Source organism: Podarcis muralis, chromosome 14, assembly GCF_964188315.1.
Source record: "Podarcis muralis chromosome 14, rPodMur119.hap1.1, whole genome shotgun sequence".
Classification (NCBI taxonomy): domain Eukaryota; kingdom Metazoa; phylum Chordata; class Lepidosauria; order Squamata; family Lacertidae; genus Podarcis; species Podarcis muralis.
This window is the reverse complement of record NC_135668.1, coordinates 28912567-28932970: the sequence shown is the minus strand read 5'-3', so window position 1 is coordinate 28932970 and position 20404 is coordinate 28912567. Positions and strand designations below refer to the sequence as shown.

Sequence of the window (20404 nt, the reverse complement as noted above, 5' to 3'; positions counted from 1 at the left end):
TACTTTGAATGTTTTGAAGGAGAGGAACAACAGAGGCACAGTGCGTAGTTAAAACTATGGAACTCGCTCCTCCACAGATTCATAGAATCATAGAGTTGGAAGGGACCCTGCGGATAATCTAGTCCAACCCGAATATGCAGCTGTCCCATACGGGGATTGAACCTGCAATCTTGGCGTTATGAGCACCACGCTCTAAGCAACAGAGCTATCACATAGCATTCCTGCAGGAGACAGGGATGGCCACCCACTTGGCTTTAATAAAGGAATAGGAAAATTCATGGAGGAGAAGAGGCCTATCAGCAACCATGATGTCCTACCTCCACAGCCAGAGGCAGCGAAACGTCTGGATACCAGTTGCTGGATACAGCTCAAATCCTGCTTGTAGGTTTCCCATGGGCATCTGAGTGGCCACTGTCAGAGCAGGATGTTGGACTAGATGGGCTGTTGACCTGATCTAACAGGGCAGTTATTATGTTTCTAACAGGAAATTCATTAGGGAAGCTTATCTAGGAAAGAGGCAACCTGCTGCTACCCAACTTCCCTTGCAAATGCATGAGAGGGATACAAGAGAGAGAGAGTCCAGTTTTCTGCACAAGTAGTCCATGCAGCCTAGAACCTGACCCTAAATTCAGTATTTATTTACTGCATTTATACCCCACCTTTCCTTCAAGGAGCACAAAGTGGTGTACATAGCTCCCCGCCCCCTTTTATCCTCACAACAACCCTGTGAGGTAGGTTAGGGCAAGAGTGAATGAATGGCCCACGGTCACCTAGTGAGCTTCATGGCCAAGTAGGGATTTGAACCCTGGTCTCCCCCAGGTCCCAGTACGAGACTCTTAAACGCTACAGCACAGATGGCTATGGGCGGAAGAGAAATCCACAGATGTTCCATGGCTAACAAAGATGGCAGGTGCATCAAGGCAGAAAAGGTTCCTCAAGCACAGGGAATTTGAAAAGCACCGATATACACCGTAACCGGCTGAACCAAACGCTAGCATGGCCAGAAAAGCTCCCTCTTTTTGGCAAACGAGAAGGCTGCTTGGACAGAAACGCCATTGTCCTCAATGCCATTCCCGCAATGAAAATAGTTTCTCCAGCCTTGAGTTTTCGCAGTCATCTGGGCGGAGGGGTGGAACTTAGCTGGCTTGCGCTTTTGCCAATTCACACCAAGGGTGCTGGGCAGGTCAAGAGGGACTCTTGTGCTGGTGGCCTTGAATTGGGAAAGGAACCAGAGCCCCTTTGGACGGAGCCCTGTTTGAGCTCTGCCATGGCGACAACTACATCTCCCCACTTGACCCTTCATTTGGCCTGCCTCAGTGACTTAAATAGGCACTTAAGGTTCAATTGGACATCTTCAACTCAACACAAGCTATAAAATATGTACTTGGGACGCAACTTGGCAAGCTATTTTGGAAAGGGTGACGAAGGAGGTGTTGGAAGAAAATGCACTGCTTCAGGCAAGCTAACCATTGCATAATTTGCTGTGTGTGTGTGTCTGCCTCACAGCTGTCCTGGAAAGACCCAGAGTTGCTTCCATTCCCACACAGAGCAAGATGATATCCAGAGCACATAGAAGGGGCAAGATAAACTCTCATCAGAGGCTCTTGACCTCTTGCGGAAACCTTCCAAGCTAGGGCTGGTCCATACATTGCTAAAGCACAGCAAGAAATACCTGCCCCATTTCAAACACACAGTGGGTCTTAGACTAGTGGCCCTCTATGCTGGGATCTTGCTCACGACACTAACAGTGTGCCCTACACTTGCTTGCTTGCTAATCTGAGCTTTATCTATTACATTTATATCCCACCTCACACCCCTGCCCCCCCAAAGCAGTTGATAGATTATTCTCCCTATTTTATGCTCACAACAACCCTGCGAGATAGGTTTTAGGCTGATATGGTTTGCTTGGCCCAGGGTCATAGCTTCATGGCTATGCAGAGATTTGAACCCTGGTCTTCCAGTTCCTAGTCCAACAAGGGCAGAGGTTCGCAAACGTTTTCAGGCCACTGTCCCCTTGGTTCCATACTGCCCCCTCCCTTCCCCCGTAAAAGGCATTATTTATAATAGCAGTTTGCACAGCCTATTAAGGAAGACAGTAACAATCGGATTCAAAATAGTAACAGTTAATTGCACATTTATTCAAAACCCAATTAAAATTGCTTAGTATAATCAATTCAACAAAACTGATGAACTTGTTCCAGTGATACCAGCTTTACAAAGCCTGATAGATATATACACCTCCAGAGCCTGTCTGCCACACCCTTGCCTCTTACTGCCCCCAATCCCATTGCCTGCCAGGGCCAGGGGGGCAGTACCACACACTTTGGGTTCTAACCACTACTCTACACTGTCTCAGCTAGGACACTGAAGCCGGGTTTGATACCACCTGCTACCCAAGACAGAAAGTGATGAATGCAACCATCTACATGCTATCCTTTCACCTCAAAGGAAAAGGAGAGGTTGAAGCCATGACATCAGTGGATATATACCTGCCCCCATCGGACAGGTAACATCGAGCCAGTCTCAAGTTGATGGGACCTTGGTTTACCCTTCATTCATTTCACAATTCCACACTGTGTTGGCTCCCACCCGGCCGTTTCACACTTAACAAGGAAAATGTCCCATATTGTTGAAGAATACGGGGTATATCTAATTCTTTAAACAAAAAACCCACCAATTTCACTCTTATGGAAATGCCAACAAGAATAAACACATTTTCTGCAAAATTAAAAACACTCAAAAATTTGCTGCTGTCTCTCATCCCACCTCCAGAGAAGGAAAAGAAAATATAAAACACATTTTGAATTCAGTTACATGAGCTACATTATAGGAGAGAACACTGCCAGATTTCTATATATCGTTATGTGGCTACACATCTTGCCTTGAGTGCAATTCTCTATAACCTTGTTGCTCACACGAGAAGATAAAAAAAAGCGAGACGGGAAGCAGAAAAAACTTTGACAAAGCTTCCCTAAGTTGATTCCCTCATGGTTTCTCCTTTAGAGCTGGCGTGTTCTCTCCCCCCCCCCCCCCGCCCTGCTCTTTCTTTCCTAGGGCTTGCTTTTAAAATATTGAAGACTGCTTGGGTTGTTGTTTTTGTTACTTATCCCACTTGGAGGCCAGGGCTTCAGGGATTTTGTTTGTTTTCCAGCATCCAGCTGTGATGGCTGCCGATGAGAGATGAGAAATCTTCTTGTTTGGAGGTGTGTGGTGTGGCGCTCAAGGGAGGAGAAGGAAGAACAGATCCTCTTTAACTATTCTGTTTGCAGGAAACAGCTACACGCAGGCAACAAACGGCCCACTGTTTCTCCACTGGCTCCGCCCCACCCCTAAATAAGTTAAGACCCTTGCAGTGTAAACACAGATGAAGAACTGAAGGAACAGGAAAAGCACTCAGAGAGACAGGCATCAAAATAGCACTTTCAGAGTCATCTCTTTTAATTTATAATATATAAGGGCAATGGGTGTGCTTCCACATTCATGTGACTGTATGCTCACCTATAAAAAAAAATTCAGACACTCAAGGTAGAAGAAATATGACTTCTAGGTTTCCTGGAGGAGCCTGGAAGGGTTCTGAGCAGGCTTCCCCAAACTGGCACCCTCCATATGTTTTAGACTATAATTCCCATCAGCCAGGCAAGGCTATCCTAATACGTTCCAGGCATCAGCAGCCTTTAATCAAGAAGAAAAAAAACCCCAGAATGCATTGACAGCATGGTTAGCTCAGTCGATAAAGCATAAGACTCTTCATCTCAGGGCTGTGGGTTTGAGCCCCACGCTGGGGAAAAAGATTTATGCATTGCAGGGGGTTGGGCTAGATGACCCTCGTGGTCCCTTCCATCTCTACGGTTCTGTGGCCAGTGCATTTCCCTGGAACTCAAAATCAACTGTTTTAGACATAGAACTCAGTGGACCCATCCACTGAAGCTGACTGTTGGAAGGTTTGAGACCAGGAGTAGGCAACCTAAGGCCCAGGGGCCGGATGCGTCCCAACCGCCTTATCAATCCAGCTCAGAGACGGTCCGGGAATCAGCATGTTTTTACATGAGTAGAATGTGTGCTTTTATTGAAAATGCATCTCTGGGTTATTTGTGGAGCATAGGAATTTGTTCATATTTTTTTTATAATATACTCCAGCCCACCACATGGTCTGAGGGACAGTGGCTGAAAAAGGTTGCTGACCCCTGTTCGAGACAGATAAACAAGAAAGCCCATCTTCACACAGCACGTAGCTAACCTATGGAACTCACTCCCACAGGAGGCAGTGATGGCCACCAAGCTAGATGGCTTTAAAAGAGGGTTATACAAATGGAAGAGGGGGCTATTGAGGGCTACATTCTGCCTCCACAGTTGGAGCCATAAATGCTTTTGAATGCCAGTCGCTGGAAACCACAGGAGGGGAGAGGGCTTGCAGACTTCCCATTGAGGCCTCCTATTGAGGCAAGAACAGAATGCTGGCCTAGATGGGCCATTGGCCTGATCCAGCAGGCTCTTCTTAGGTTCTTATGCAGACTGCATGCCCTTTAGGATAAAATGCCTTATTCTAATTGTGTACAGAGTAATGTGCATGGACAGTGCTATATAAATGAACAACAAGGAGGAGAAGAACTAGGACTCCTTTGGCAGGAAGGGTCATCACTGGGTAGCTGCATACACAAGGTCCCAGGTTCAGCTTCCATCATCTCAAGGTTCAGCTGGGAAAGACTTCCTGTCTGAAATGCAGGACAGGTGCTGCCCTTCAGAGTAGGAGACACTAGTCAATGGACCAACAGTCTGCAGGTACAAGGCTGCTACAACGCAGGGGCACAGGGCACAGGGAGGGAGAGGAGCCCCTACCACACCTCCGTGTTTCACTGCTGCAGCTGGCTTTCTGCTCTCATCTAGTTCCAGATCCAACATCGCCAGGCTTATTGCCACCATCCCACGCCGGTGACAATTCACCCTGCTTTCTCCCTTTCTTTTTTAAGGCTCATTCACCTGCATCCTTAATGGCAAATGAGATGGTGAACAGCTTGTACAATGTGCGGCCACTGTCAGAATTACATTAGCACTTCAAAGAAGGAGGCAATTGCCCTCCTTAGCATAGATCAGAGACAGAGAGCGAGGGAGCTGAATTTATGAGTTCATCACCGGGTTGTGTGTGCATCACAGCCATGCCAGAATCGTAGGCAAAGGTGTTTGGTCAGCAAAAGCTGTGCAAGGGTTCTGGGGTTTTTTATGCTGAATTTACCAGAAATTAACTTAGAAATAGGAGATACTCGGCTTTGGGCGATGTGCCTGGTTATAGCCGAACCAGAGCCTCCATTTGCAAAATCAACTTGCAGACTTGTTTTTCCTGAAAGAGTGCAATGAAGACACTTGCTTGATGTCAACAAGCAGGGAGTTCCAAGGTCTTTGCGCTGCCACAATAACAAGATTGGTTTCTTACAAATGCGGAACCAATATTATGAGGTACCCAGAACAGTGACAGTTCCCCATTTCAGAGTGGCCAAGTGAGCCTATCTGGGGTAAGGAGATCTCGGCTCCAAGTTAAGGGCTTTGTATACTAATACATGGCTGAACATGGCTTGGTACAAACAGGTAACCAGTGCAGATCTCTGAGCAGAGATGTTATCATGCTGATGGGGTCTCGCTCCTAACTTAGGTCTGTTAACTTCAATAGGCCTACTGTGAGTAGAATGAATGTTAGATGCTCTTTCCGCCTTGTGAAGCTCTTCTGCTCCCCTACTGATCACAGTGGGCTATATGGATCGGGCAAAAAGATTCCATTCCCCTTATTACCTATCAGTGATCCACTGGTGGCAATTCAGGTGGTGCAAAACACCAGGGCAGCTTCTCAAGGCTAAAAATAAAGGGAGACATTAAAGCATGTTTCCAAAATGAACAGCCAAAAGAGTCTATGTTTCTGCAGGCACCTCACCACAATGTTCTTTTGGATGCAAGAAGGGGGGGGGGACAGCCTTTAAATGCAAAGATCAGGGATTTCTGCTACACCTAGATAAGGCCCTTGTTTACTCTCAAGAATCTGGGCCAGTCTAATCTAGCTCTGAAATGAACACAGAGGCCACCAAGCCGGGGGCTTGGCAAAGGCGAGATACATGCAGAAGCAGTGCTTTTATAAGCCCCAGGAACAGGAGATTGGCACTTGGAGGGTCCGTCCAAAGCAGCATTTCCTTCCTCATCCTCCCACTATCTGCACTGCTCTCAGCAAGCCTGAGTATTAAGGGATTCACCAAGCAACTCGCACATGCATGGATGCTTTTTTTAAAAAAAAAAAACAACACAACCAAGTACAGAAAGGGACTCATTTTACCCCAGCACACAGAAATGCTCCCAAGTTATTGTGGAAGCACCACAATGCAGGGCTCCTTCCATCAGCTCTGCCGAAAGCCCAGCTCCATCAGGCACCTCCTACCCCTGAACTGTGCCAGCTGGTCATTGTAAGAATAACTGTTTAAGAATTGGTGTCCAAGTTTGCATTTTTCCTCTTCCCTCCCTGTCCTTTTCCCGTGTGTGCGTGTGTGTGTGTGTGTGCGTGTTTTCACACATAGAGAGCCAATGCAACATCATAATTAAGAGTGTTGTACCAGGACTTGGGAGATCAGGGTTCAAATCCCCACTTGGCAACGAAACTCAATGGGTGATCTCGGGTTGGTCACTGCTATCTCAACCTACCTCACAGGGTTGTTGTGGGGATTAAATGAGAAGTGGGGGAACCTTGTACACCACCCTTGAGCTCCTTGGAGGAAATAAAGGTAAAGGTAAAGGTACCCCTGCCCGTACGGGCCAGTCTTGCCAGACTCTAGGGTTGTGCGCTCATCTCACTCTATAGGCCGGGGGCCAGCGCTGTCCGCAGACACTTCCGGGTCACGTGGCCAGCGTGACAAGCTGCATCTGGCGAGCCAGCGCAGCACACGGAACGCCGTTTACCTTCCCGCTAGAAAGCAGTCCCTATTTATCTACTTGCACCCGGGGGTGCTTTCGAACTGCTAGGTTGGGACCGAACGATGGGAGTGCACCCCGCCGCAGGGATTCGAACCGTCGACCATGCGATTGGCAAGTCCTAGGCGCTGAGGTTTTACCCACAGCGCCACCCGCGTCCCTCCTTGGAGGAAATGGTGGGATAGAAATGCAATAAAGAAATGCTAGCTCGGTAGAACTATCTACACCAGGGATGGGAAATCTTTGGCTTCCCGGGGGTTGCTGTAGTACAAAACACATCATCCCTGGCCACATTTGGTGTGGCTGATAGGAATTGTAATTCAGCAGCATCAGGGAGGCCAAGCATTCCCCGCACCTGGTTCACACTAACTGGAAACAGTGCCCCAGGGCAGAGACCATCCCACCCATGAGGCAAGGTGAGACCAACGTCCCCAGCAGCAGATTTTTCTGTCCCCTTGTTCCTGATGTAGCTCTTCCCTGCCTCCTTCTTCCCGGTAGGGGGGGCACTATTTTGGGGTCCTCCTCAGGTACCAAAGTGTCTTGGGGCAGCTTTGCCCAGAGCTTGAGACAGGAGGCAAGATTATGCAATGATTTCACATGAACTCCTGGGGCATTAAAATATCCAAATAGTGTTCAGCTGTTTCTCTCTGGAAAGGAAAAAACGCTGATTTGAATGCAAATGCCTAATTAATGGCTTATTTACAATTAATCTGCCTTTTAATCTTTCTGCAGCTAGCATTTTAAATGCATCTTGACTTGATAAAGACCCAGAGCAGAATTTTAAACAATGCACTGATTTTCTTTGTGCAGTGGAGGAAGAAAAAAAGTTATAATACCATACAAATACAAATGAACAGTGTTACGATAATTGAATCTACGTAGGGGCTTTCTGTGCTGGCTGACTCTTTAGAACAGATTTACTATTTAATTACGGCTGTTAGCCATATTCCATCTGTGTAGCATTTGAAAGAAACACCCATAAGTTGTTTAGCAGAATGACAGAGTGCCCAGGAATGGTTCTGCAATTTTGTGATGGCAATCCAACTCAGTCGTTAGCAAGAGGTCCCTTCGAGCACCTAATTTAAAAGTGAAACATCAGCAGATCTCTACCAAATATTGAATTTTTCCCCTTAATAGAAATCATTGTGAATTTCAATACTGAGTCCCTACATCACAAGTTATCAACAAGCAGCAGGCGAGACATTTATTCAGGCTTCTTCCTTTGGTGTGCGTGTGGGGTTGTGTTGTTGTTTTTTTGCTATGTACCCAGACTTAGTTGTTGGTGACCTAGCCATACACACAGCTTCCTAAAGTCATATGGTGATCTGTCAGAAAAATCTTTGCTTTCTCCAAACCTCATGGCTGCCTCTGCTAAAGGCTAGGAAACCCAAGAAGAGCAACTCATCTGGTCTCTTTTCGCAAGCTGTGGGGACGGACTGATGGGCACAGAAGGGGCTGCAGGAAGAGAAATGTGACCAGGGCTGCTGTACCTGGCACTCAGTGTGGAAGGACTAACCTCAGAAAACTGAACTGGAACATGCCAGTTTCCCAACCTGGTGCCCTCCAGATGTTTTGGACTGCAACTCTTATCAGCTCCCCCGCCCCAGCCAGCACACTTCGTTGATGCTGGCGCTGCTAGGAGTTGTAGTCCTAAACATCTGGAGGGCAGAAGGTTGGCAAACGGAACCATAGATCTAAGACTGAACTGAGACTGCTTTGCCAGAAACAGAGAGTACAGTATGATTGCCTCTAACATGCATTTAACTTGTGCACATTCAACCATATGTGGTGGAAGGCTGGCTGAAATTCTGCAAGTTAAATGCAAGCGAGGCAGAAAGCTTAAAAGCTATTTTTGTGTCAGGGCTACCCAGTGTAAAAAAAAAAAAAAAAGCTTTTAAACTCTCTGCCTTGCTGGGGTGGGGGGGCGCGCAAGGCCCACTCAGTGGCTGGCTCCAGAAGGCGAGGGATGCTTGCCCAGGAGCGGTTTGATTATACAAATTTTTACATATATGCAGAACCCTGGGAACGGAGCCCCTGCGTAAGATGCAAAAATTCCCAACCCTGTTCCACAGTGAAAAATTCCCTCCTCCCAGGTAGACCCATTTTGCTGCTCTGGCAAACCTCCACCTGCTCTGTCAAAGCACTCTGCCGAATGCCCATTTCAAGCCCATTCATTCATTCACACACACAGAGCCAGCATGGGACACATTAACACTGCACTAAGATCGCACTCCAACAGACATTAGGCCCGAGGTGTATAAATTCAGGGCCAGTGAAATGTTGCCAACTCCGGTCTGAGGCATCTTAAAAAAAAATCAAAAAAATCTGCAATGCTATTGAAATGCTCTTTTCCCAGCGTCTAGATCTCAATGGGTGGTTTGAGCTATTGCTAAAACTGAACGTGAACAATTCCAAACCACCACAGCTAGAATCCAGTCACCTTGAGAAACACAAAGCGCAAAACGGGGGTGCCCAACTCAAAACACTGGACCTCTGTGCAGACAGAGCCACAAAGTATTCAGACAAATGGGAGACTCCTTTCTTTGAACTCAGTCGCTGCCTATCTAACATGCTGTGAGATTTATTTATTTATGTTTGTAAGTTTTTCTTATTTCGTTTTATAACGTATAGTAAACAGAAGAGGACAGGGATAACAGGTGAAAATTAAAAGATGAAAAACAAAACTATAAGCACACAGAATGAGTACAGTTGCACATGGGTTAAAAGAACAAAGTTCAAGTAAAGAATACTGTATCAGTGTTATCTGGTTAGCAAATACGGTTCCAGATTTGCCAGGGCTGTCTTGAAAATGATGGCTCTGTTGTATGTGTCATTAAAAAAAATAATGCCAAATTATATAAAAAGTGGCTGGAGGTTCTAATCCTTGTCAAAATTGCAAATTATGTGCAATTTTCTCCTTGCTGTGAGATTCTGAACCATGCTGGTTCGTGTACTGGGGGGTGAGGGTGGGAAATGGGAGTGAGCGGAAATGGCTGTCGTAATTATGAGCCCATTTAGTGTGGAGCCTAATAAATCTACTTGCTCTCCAGATGGATTAGACTATTAAGCCCCCCACCCCCTTTTGCTAATGGCACAAACAAGAACGCCAAACTCTGCCAGCTGCTTGCAAATGCATTACAAGGCCCCCTTGAAGCCAGCAAAGCACCACATTGTTGCTTTGGAGATTGATGAAGGAAGTCTCCGCAACAGATGAAAGACCTTAGCGCTGTTTCGTCAGCTTCGCTGCACCCCTATTTATAGACCAGGCGCAAGTCCCCAAACAGCCGCCTTGGTAAACCTCATTAACTGCCCTCCAAGGGGTGCCAAGCTGCACCTATTATTGCTATTTATAAAGCTTACTCTGTGCTTTCTTCAATGTATACCATGCCACCTGCCTTTCAAGGTGGAACCCAAGGGGGCGTCGCCATGACATCATGTGACTGAGGAGGAGGGTGTTCCATTCGCCTGCCAAAACGGCCCACTGAGGGAGCTCAGATGCAAGCCCCCCAACCCGTGGGGCAGCTGGGGCGACAGGAATGGTAAATCAAAACATCTCGAGGGCATTACACATTGATGTAGGTTCCTCTTCAGCAAGCGGCAAGGCTGGCTTCATTCCAGGTTTATCTAAACAGCTGATGGGAGAAATTCCTTTCGCCACCAGGATATTGTAGAGTTGGAAAAGGTTCAGGAAAGGGCAGCCAACACGATCAAGGGGGTGGAGCAACTTCCCTGTAAAGAAAGGTTGCAGCGTTGGGGACTCTTTGCATGAGAAAAGGGCAAGAGGCAACATGCAAGAAATTTATTAAAAATATGCACAGCACAGAGAATGTGGATAGAGAAAAGATTTTCTCCTCTCATAACGCTGGAACTTGTGGATATCCAATGAAGCTGAATGTTTGAAGATTCAGGACAGATCAAAAAAGAGAAAGCCCTTCACGTAGTACAGTGGTACCTCAGGTTAAGAACTTAATTCGTTCTGGAGGTCCGTTCTTAACCTGAAGCACCACTTTAGCTAATGGGGCCTCCTGCTGCCACCGCTGCGCGATTTCTGTTCTCCTCCTGAAGCAAAGTTCTTAACCCGAGGTACTATTTCTGGGTTAACGGAGTCTGTAACCTGAAGCATATGTAACCTAAACATATGTAACCCGAGGTACCACTGTATAGAGTTAAACAATGAAACTCACTCACACAGTGGCCACCAACCTAGATGGCTCTAAAAGAGGATTGGGTAAATTCAGGGGGGAGAAGGCAATCAATAGCTACTAGCCAGGATGGCTATGCTCTGCCTCCACAGCTGGGAGGCAGCAACACCCCTGAATACCAGTTGCTGGGAACCAAAAGGAGGGGAGAGGGCTCTTGTGCTCGTATCCTGCTTGTGGGCTTCCCATTGGGGCATCTGGTTGGCCAGTATGAGAACAGGATGCTGGAATAGATGGGCTACTGGCCTGACCCAGCAGGGCTCTTCTTACATTCTGGTTAAGTTCACCCCATGCTCTAAACACCTCTGTGCACATCTACTCACTTGCAAACAATAAGGCCACCACGTTCTCTCTGCAGCAGCTGCCAAAGCACCAAGAATTACTCAAGGAGCAACAGCCAGCCGCTGGGGGGGGGGGGGGATTAGCATCGTGGCCTCAGGTAACCTCAAGGAATGGGATTGCTTGGGATGGGCACACGCACCCTGCAATGACAGCTGTCACTTAAACAGAAAGGAAGGGGAACAAATACATATCACAGGTGGCATTTATCGAATGTGTGGGAGTTACTTAGCAGCTCCGTATCTTAACCTTGAAGTTGCCTGGAAATCTCTGGAAACAAAAGGCTTGTTTACAGGCTGCTCAAAAGATGCTCAGCTATGATACTGCAGCACATCCTGCTGCATTTGAGTTGGGGAGGGAGAGAGAGACAGGCAGGCATCAAAAGCAATCAATAACCAGCCCCCTGTGCCTGAGGTTACAGAAGCCTCCTAAGAATGAGTAAACTACAGGGTGGAGTCACCTCCATTGTGGGAATCTCCTTTGCCATTGGAGAGAGATGGGGAGACAAACTCCTTGAAGAGCAGCTGGTCCTGCAAACCTCCAGCTTTAAGGGCTGCTCTGAAATCCGCTGAAAAATGACATTCAGATGAAGCTGCCTTCTACTGAACCTCTGTTCACCTAGCTCAGTACTGTCTACACCAGGGGTCAGCAAACTTTTTCAGCAGGGGGCCGGTTCACTGTCCCTCAGACCTTGTGGGGGCCGGACTATATTTTGGAGAAAAAAATGAATGAATTCCTATGCTCCACAAATAACCCAGAGATGCATTTTAAATAAAAGCATACATTCTACTCATGTAAAAACACGCTGATTCTCAGACCGTCCGCCGGCTGGATTTAGAAGGCGATTGGGCCGAATCCGGCCCGCAGGCCTTAAGTTTGCCTACCCATGGTCCACACAGAGTGGTGGCTGCTCTTCAGGGTTTCAGAAAAGGGGCTTTGGCAGGTCTACCTGGAGATGCTGTGGAGACCTTTCGTATGCAAATCCCTCCTGAGTCAGAACAGGATCGGTTCTCTCCCAGGGTCTTGAGCAAAGCCTTCGCCTGCTAGCAATGTAGACAATTTTGCCTGGAACATTCACTGTACAAATCCTGTACTCTGCCACTAAGGCACAGTACCTCCCCACCCACAGCTGTGCAAGCGTGAGAGCCACTGTGTTGTAGCGATTAGAGGGCTGGACCAAGACCAGGGAGAGACTGAGGTTCAAATCCCCCCTTGGCCACAAAGCTCACCTGGTGACCCTGGGTCATTCACTGCCTCTCAGTCGACCTACCTCACAGGGTTGTCGTGGGGATTAAATGAGGAGGGGGAGAACCATGCACACAGCCTTGATCTCCTTGGAGACCGTGGTGGGATATCAATGCATTAAGTAATAAAATAATAAAGTGGAGATTAAGAAGGGCAGGATCCCACAGAAGTAGTTCTGTTAGCACAAAGGAATGCCCCCTTCTCTCTCTTGCTGCACAACCTCAAAATCTGTGCTAGGTTGTCCCACCAGCAAATCTGAGGAAGGGCACACAGGGAGAGGAGAGGCAGTTCCACTACATAAACAGAAATGTTTGTGCTAAGAGAGGTACAGTAGGACCTTGGTTCTCAAATGCCGAAAACCCAGAGGTAAGTGTTCTGGTTTTTGAACGTTTTTCAGAAGCTGAACGTCCGACACAGATTCTGTTTGAGAGCAGGAAGCTCCTGCAGCCAATCAGAAGCCGCACCTTGGTTTTTGAATATTTTAGAAGTCGAATTGACTTCCGGAATGGATTACATTTGAGAACCAAGGTACGGTTGTACTTTGCTGGATACTTCCTGAAATCACCTGTGTGCTATACCAATAAAATCACAATCAGATCCCTTTGCCAGCACCAGCACCAGCCTGTGAGTGGCCCAGGAGGCAAAGCACAGAATCATAGGATTGTTGAGTAGAAGGGACCAGAAAGGTCAATCTAATCCAACCCCCTGCAATGCAGGAATCACAACTAAAGAAGCCCTGATAGATGACCAGCCAATCTCTGTTTAGAAACCGCCAATGGAGAGGAATCCACCACCTTCCAAGGGAACAGGTCTTACTGTCAGAAAGGCTTGCCTTCCAGACCCCAGACCCTTTTGGTCAGCCTTCTCTGCACATGTTCCAGCTTGTCAATAAACTGCGGAACGCAAAACTGGACACAGCATTCCAGATGTAGTCCGACCAAGGTGGAATAGAGTGAAACCATTACTTCCCTTGATCTGGACACTAGACTGCCATTGATGCAGCCAAGGACTGCTTGCATGTAGTCTTTGAAGGGGGGGGGGGAGAAGGAAGCAAGGCAGCACCTTTCAGGCCCACTCACAACACCTGCACATTTGGTACAATTTCAGAAAGCGGGGAGGCACTACACACAAGCAGCTATACACTTTCTGACATTGCACTGATGGGGGCAATCTTGTGTCCCACCCAATACGGGTTAGAGGGAAGGAGTGGTCATTTGAACAGGGATTGCCTCCCAAGTGCATCCTCCTGCCACCCAGAAGGATGGGGATAATGTTGGGCTACATTACAGGGCTGTAAGCATCCCTGAGAATATACTGTAGGAGAAGCATTTGTAATATCCTCTCCAAAATACTTTTAGCGGGTGAGCTAAAACCACCCGGTCAATTTGTTATTACGGTCTGGATAATTTTCAAATCTGATGTTTTAAAACCTTATTTTAGGCACTGTTACCCGTCGTGAGGATTTTGGAGAAGGAAGAGTTACGAAGCCTAAGCAAGCCAATCTTTTAAAAGAAAAATAATCCACGGTTTCATGCCAATGCATTTAATTATCTCTTTCTGCAGACTTCTTTACACTGTTTGCACACTGGGAGGTTTTTTTTAAAAAAGTATTTTTTTGGCGGCGGGGGGGGGGAGGGGGAGAGAAGAGGCATGAGAAAGATAACTGCTGTAAGAATTGATACATTTCAGGTCCCCTTTTCCTCCAAAGCCCATGGATTTCGCTTAATTCAGAGCCCTGTGGCTGCTAGATCGTGTGTAGGTGCTCTGCGCATCAAGAATTCTTAAAGCACTCCGCTCAGATACAAATTGCATTATTTTTATTGATTTTTACATTACGGTGAGATTTGCTTCTGCAGTAATCGCAGAGGTTTCGGGAACAATTAAAAGCGTTCCCAATTTTCCACCAGCAATGGAATGATTATTTTTCATGACTGAAGTGTCATTTTAATAAAAAGAGCTGCTATAATTCATACCGCTGGAACTTGCAAATAATTACCACTATCCGTTATAGGCCAATACATCCAGAAATTAGTAATAAGGCAGAGCATCCAAGAGCTGTCTCTCTTTGCCAGGCAGCATAGCCCACAGATCTTTTTAAATACTGTAGCTGTTTAAGAATTCTAAATACATATTTACAGCCAATATAAAGAACCTTGTAAATCGTGGCTTGCTTTATTTCGCTGGGCAGGGATGGAGCGGGATAAGATCTGGTCCAGGAGTCTCTGCTAAAATGGGAGGGATGGTGTGGTCCCAGGTACCTTGAAGGAGGGGGCGCTGGGAGGCCATGCCTTGAAAGATCCATCTCTAGACCCAGAAGATTCTGAGAGGATACCAATATCCTCTTTTTAGGGCAAGGTGCTGAAACAGATGGCAGGCATTCAGTTACTCCTGGATGAACACTGAGTATCCAGACACCTCAAGGGTGGAGAAAGGTATGGGCATCTACCATAATATTTTGGTATGAGTGCCTTCCCAACCTTCTAACCATTTTAAATCATTGCAATAAAATCATGATCATTTGTTTCTGGGGCATTTTACAAAAATTCACACACTGTTGAAGGGTGAGTACAGTGGTACCTCGGGTTAAGTACTTAATTCGTTCCGGAGGTCCTTTCTTAACCTGAAACAGTTCCTAACCTGAAGCACCACTTTAGCTAATGGGGCCTCCTGCTGCCACCGTGCCGCCGGAGCACAATTTCTGTTCTCATCCTGAAGCAAAGTTCTTAACCTGAAGCACTATTTCTGGGTTAGCGGAGTCTGTAACCTGAAGCGTTATGTAACCCGAGGTACCACTGTACAGAAATTCCATAAATGATACAGTAGGCAAGAGTTCACGTAGGTTAAGGTGCCGAGGTTAATGTAGAACGCAGGAAGCTCTTTTTTACTGAGTCAGGCCACTAGTCCATCTAGCTCAGTCAGTACTGTCTACACTGACCGGCAGCAGCTCTCCAGAGTTTTAGGCAAGGGCTCTCCCAGCCCTACCTGGAGACACTGGGGACATTCTGCATGCAAAGGAGGTGCTGTGTGCTACTGTATGGCCCTTCTCCAGCATCTCTGACACCTGCAGGAACTCCAATTGAAAGAGATTGAGTGCTATTTGTTACTGAATGCTTCTGTTACATAGTAGGGATGGGAGGGGAAAAACCCAGATTCAGTCTGCATTCACATTTTCTGAAATACTATGCAAACCTAAACACAGTCATCTTTCAGAATTCACACTTTCAATTTTTATTCAATATAGTTCAAAGATGCAAATAAACTGGGGGGGAAATGCAAATATTAGTGAAAATAACATGCAAAAATGTTTGGGTGGAAATTGCTTTGCAACAATGTGAATATTAGGCAAAACTGCATGTAAAACAATTATTAGGATAACCTGTACTGAAATGTTGATAGGGAAATTCTACTCGGGAAAATTGGCACTGATGAATTTTTGTGAGTGTTTTTTTAATGCAAACTGATAGGCCAGTATGGAGAACTGAACTTAGGACCGGCAAAATGGTGGAGAAAAAGCAAAATCCAGACGTGCCCCTCCCTATTACACAGCACATCCCACCCACCTGCATCCGCCAAGATCAGTGCCAAGCTAAGGTAGATTTCCTGTCAATGAAAGAAGGTAGTTTTATTCGTCTTGTGGATTATCTATATTAAATGATGCAGAGGGGAGGAAGAACTCGAGAGCTTGTGCCAACACACTTGCTCACAGTACGATGCCTCTTCCCAGAACAACTGGCACCCTGCTCCTGACTACCACTGCTTACTGGCAAAAAAGAAAAAGAGCTAACCTGATCACTTCTAAGCCTGCTGCCCTTTTCCCCTGGAGGAGGCAAAGTGTTGCACTGTATTTAGTGCTCATCGATTTGCAAGCTTGGAGGGGATTGCAAGCGCGTCAGAAACCAATGCCTAACGACTGCTCTATAGACCCCCGTAAGAGCATCATTAGCCTAACAAAAATACATGCAAAAATATGTGCTGGAACAGACAACGCGACGTCTCCATCCGTAATCTTGATCACATAAATATTACTTTGGGCAAAAAAGAAAGAAAGAGGGAAATTATAAATGCGCCTGTTGGCAGGAGAGCCCGAAAACTTCTCAGAAATTATACAAGACTTTATCCATCGTGCGTGCACCATATCCATCACTGTGTGCAGCTTTTTAATTAAAACTCCTCCAGCTAAGAAAGTTAGTAAGAGGCTTGCCTTGCCATTTAGCAAATATGCCCATGAGCGACACACATGGAGTTATGCAAACGCCGAAGGGCTACTTCCAGGAATAACTTTGAAATGAAGCAAGGGTTGGGACACAGGCACACACACACACACACACACACAGAGAGAGAGAGAGAGAGAGAGAGAGAGAGAGAGAGGAGAGTCTTGATCAACTGCCAACTGGTTAAAAGGAGGATTTAGTCATGAACTCCACATTAGCACAACCATGACTAGGTGCACCGAACTTGGAGTAAGCTGAGCTCCAGCCTGCTGACACACCCAGACTTTGCAGGAACAGCTCCTCTGTGCAGCTGAAAAGAATCTGGGAGCAGTAAAATTTAGCAGTTTAAAGTTTAACCACTTGCTGAGAACAAGCCCTTTGGAGCTCAGATTGTTGTGGGCGAGGCTCAAACCGCAGAGCCGCAGGCAGATCTCTGTGGCAGGAGGCATGCAGAAGGAGAAGGAAGTTCAGAAAAGGGCGACCTAAATGATCCAAGGGATGAAGGTTACAGCAAATGGGACCTGTTAGTTTGAGAAGAGGAGACACGGCAGAAGTTTGTAAAATTATGCACGGCATGGAGAAAGTGGATAAAGGCAAGGTTCCCCCGCCCCCAAATAACACCAGAACTCAGAGACATCCAGTGAAGCTGAAGATTCAGAAAGGATAAAAGAAAGGACTTCATCATGCAACCCACAGTTAAACTATGGAACTCACTCCTGCAGGAGGCAGCAATGGCCACCAATTTTGACGGCTTTAAAAGAGGATTGGGCAAATTCCCAGAGGAGACGGCTATCAAAGGCTGCTGTTAGCCACAATGGCTATGCTCTGCCTCCACAGTTGGAGACAGCAATGCTTCTGAATACTAATTGCTGGAAACCACAGGAGAGGAGATGGCCTTTGCACTCAGGTCCTGCTTGTGGGTTTCCCATTGGGGCATCTGGTTGGCCTCTGAGAACAGGATGCTGGACTAGATGGGCCATTGGTCTGTTCTAGCAGCCAACCTCACCTTATGTTCCTAAGAGAGAGAGAAGCCAGCTCCTGTCTACCAAACAGAACGCCGGCAGTTCCAGTATAGTTTCTTCTGTTGTTGCTGCTACTGCTATGAGATTGTTCAATGGCATCTGTATGTTTTTAACTATGGTTATTTGTGCAGCTGCTTCATTTTAATTTTTAAAAGTATTTTTAGGCCATCTGTGATTCTATCCCAGAAAGGGCGTGGTACAAAAAAATATGCTATGTATGTATAAATAAATGAAATGCTGAACACCACTACCTGCTTGCACTTGGGAGTCAATGGCAACTCCTATGGAAGATGCAGGATTTGGCTTGAGCTTTACTTGGTCCAGCAAAACAAACTAGGTTTTCCAAAACGGGGCAGATAAGTTTCAAGTCCTCAGGGAAGTGTGAATAAATAGGCTGGCCTGGATGACCTTTCCGAAAGAGAAAAATGCTGATTGTAAAAGAAAAAGAAAAAGAAAAAAGAACTGTATAGGGAGAGTTGCTGACAACTCAGAAAGCATAAATACATAAATATTTTCATTTCATAATGTACCAGGGGGGGAAAAACTACTTTGAAGAGCCAGCCTTGAAACGATATTGGGGTTGGGGAGTTAATATTAGCAGAGTTGCTTTCAAAATGTGTCCTGCCTTCCGACAAGTGACAACGAACCTGGAAAAGGCTGCTATGCAGAAAGTTAATAATAGCCTCCAGCCAAGGGAGCTTTTCATCAGTTGGTTCTCCCTCCCTCCTCTCCCCTTGGTTTTAGGAACCATCACCGCCATAGCTATGTGTGGGCGAACCTTTGGTCTTTCCATATAGGACCACCATCATAGCAAATGTTTGGTCTTTCCTAATAGGATCAGCTATATTTGGTTTCCTTTGAAATTATACAGCATTACAACAGGGCCTCCATTCTTATAAGCGCCTGAACTATTAAAGGTAAAGGTAAAGGGACCCCTGACCATTAGGTCCAGTCGTGGCTGACTCTGGGGTTGCGGTGCTCATCTCGCTTTATTAGCCGAGGGAGCCGGCGTACAGCTTCCGGGTCATGTGGCCAGCCACTTCTGGCGAACCAGAGAGGCGCATGGAAACACCGTTTACCTTCCCGCCGGAGCGGTACCTATTTATCTACTTGCACTTTGACGTACTTTCGAACTGCTAGGTTGGCAGGAGCTGGGACTGAGCAACGGGAGTTCACCCCATGGCGGGGATTCGAATCACCAACCTTCTGATTGGCAGCCTGAACTATTAGGTGCCCCCATTATCTGGGCTGATAATGCACAGGACTTCGGTCCTCACACCAGTCTCTGACTAACGGCAAGAACTTCCATTCATCCCAGAGAAGCAGCGCTGCCTTACATTACCAAGACAGGATTCTTTACCCCAATTCAAATACTGCTCTTTTCAGGGTCTTTGTGTTAAGAATCTCTCTCGTTCCTATAGCAGGGCCCAGAAATATAGCAGCGTGGCAGTTTCCAGAAGAACTGCAGGAGGAGCGTCAGCCTGGACGCTGCCCCTGCAAATCCAGACAGGCTCCCACCTTCCCAGGGAAACTGCTGAGCTAAAGCCATGAGGCAAGACAACGAGTTAGTCTCTGTGGAAATTTCCAGGCACGCATGTTGGAACAGTCTTGCTTAGACTTGTTTTTTATGCCGAAGGAAAGAAAATGAGCGATGTGTTCTAAGCCGTTTGCAAAGAGTCGATCTGCAAGCCTGGAAAAGAAACAACAGTTTTTAAAGAGTGTGGCAGGGCGAGAAGCAGGATTTCCACATTGTAGGAAGCGGAAAGTGAGAAGAAGAGTGAGGGGTTGCTGGAAACAGAAGCTGAGCCCTTGGATACGAGCCTCAGCTCTGCAATTCTCTGGACTATCTTATGCTGAGAGTAGTTAGCAGGGCACTATTCCCCCCTTCTCAGAGCTACAGTTCTCAAGAGTTTTCTAGGGAAGAGGACTGATTGTTAAACCACTCTGGGAATTGTCACTCTTGTGAGGGGAACAGGGGCTTCACAACAACTCTCAACATCTTTACCAAACTACAGTTCCTAGGATCCTATATAGGGGGAAGCCATGGCTGTTTAGAGTGGTATGATACTGGTTTAAATTTATAGGGCTGGTGAGGTTGACAACTGCCAATTGCTTTTGCCCCATACAGCACACTTCTTCTTGGCACACTGCTAACTCCTTGGCCTGTGCTTGTTCAGACATCGCCAATACTGTTTCACCTGCACCTATCTATTCTCCCCCTCTGCATCTACCTGCAGCTCAGTGGCAGAGGTTCAATCTCCAGCATCAACAGGTAGGGATAAGACTGCTTCCTGCCCGAAATCTTGAAAAGCCGCTGTCCTTTAGTGTAGACCAGTGGTTCCCAAACTGTTAATGGCAACCCCGTCACCCTTGGTTCCATAAACAGCTCCTGCCCTTCGCTATAAAAACATCATTCATAATAGTGTTTGGCACAACCCATTAAGAA

General features: G+C 46.6%; 1 protein-coding gene across 3 annotated transcripts in view; it reads right to left on the bottom strand.

Annotated features, from left to right (window-relative positions):
• The window catches only part of GLCE (glucuronic acid epimerase), a 59577-nt gene that overhangs the window by 11176 nt on the left and 27997 nt on the right, over positions 1–20404 (bottom strand). The window lies entirely within an intron of this gene.